Raw genomic sequence first — 824 nt, 5'->3', positions numbered from 1 at the left:
GGGGTTCCCCGCTAAAGCCACAAACATAATATTTTTACAAAATACTGAACCAAACTTTATTTGTATACCCGCTCAAAATATCCCCTTTTTAGTGTGTTGTTGGTCGGCCGGCCCTCTCCGGAACTTGTCCCCTTACAACAACATAGATCTTACGTCTCCAACCTCAGAACAGTTCTTAGTAGCTCACAAAAAGTTGATTGTTTTTCATTGAACACAGTGGAAAGTGGTATCAAATTTCGTAATAATACACTACAAATAAAATGGCAAAGCAGTGCTTGGTATGATATTTTTAAATAAATCTAAATAAATGAAACAAAACAAGAGATACTAACCCATGTTTCAAACCACGGAGCTTTCCGATGAGCGAGCAAAGTCTTCTTGAAACCCCATACTTCAAAATACAAAATACTTTGTCTTCTTCTTCAAGGTTTAAGCTCAAGTAATAATAATTGACTTTTTGTAGTGAAGTCGAACGTTCATTTACGATGCTAGTTTCTGTACCGCAAATCTGATCCATGCCATGTTGTTGTTTTTTTACAAACTGTGTTCACAGAAAGTGCAGAATAGTGCACATTTTAAAGGAAATCACAAACAGGTTATACAAAAGCCTCAACACAAGGACTTTATATTTTTGTGGTTTCTTCATCCAGCCTCTTGCAGGTTTAATGGTTTCATTTTGCCCATACCGTCAGTGTCTCAAGCTATCCATTTGAATACTTTTTATACCAGAGACAAAAGGCTAGATTTTGTTGTTCTGTTCCTATAAAAATAATGAAAAGCCAGAAACTCATAAGCCTTAACCATAATATCATTAAACTGCATTT

At 35.6% G+C, this 824-nt stretch overlaps 1 long non-coding RNA gene across 1 annotated transcript in view; it reads right to left on the bottom strand.

Moving 5' to 3' along the window:
• The window catches only part of LOC101862322, a 13,088-nt gene extending 12,590 nt beyond the window's left edge, over window positions 1–498 (bottom strand). Inside the window, exon 1 of the long non-coding RNA XR_220131.2 lies at window positions 333–498. This is a non-coding gene — a long non-coding RNA (uncharacterized LOC101862322). The remainder of the gene's footprint in view (window positions 1–332) is intronic.
• Between the last annotated feature and the right edge of the window lie 326 nt (window positions 499–824).

This window comes from Aplysia californica, unplaced genomic scaffold (assembly GCF_000002075.1).
Source record: "Aplysia californica isolate F4 #8 unplaced genomic scaffold, AplCal3.0 scaffold00030, whole genome shotgun sequence".
NCBI lineage: Eukaryota > Metazoa > Mollusca > Gastropoda > Aplysiida > Aplysiidae > Aplysia > Aplysia californica.
The sequence above is the reverse complement of the archived record's forward strand: the minus strand, read 5'-3'. Positions and strand labels throughout refer to the sequence as shown.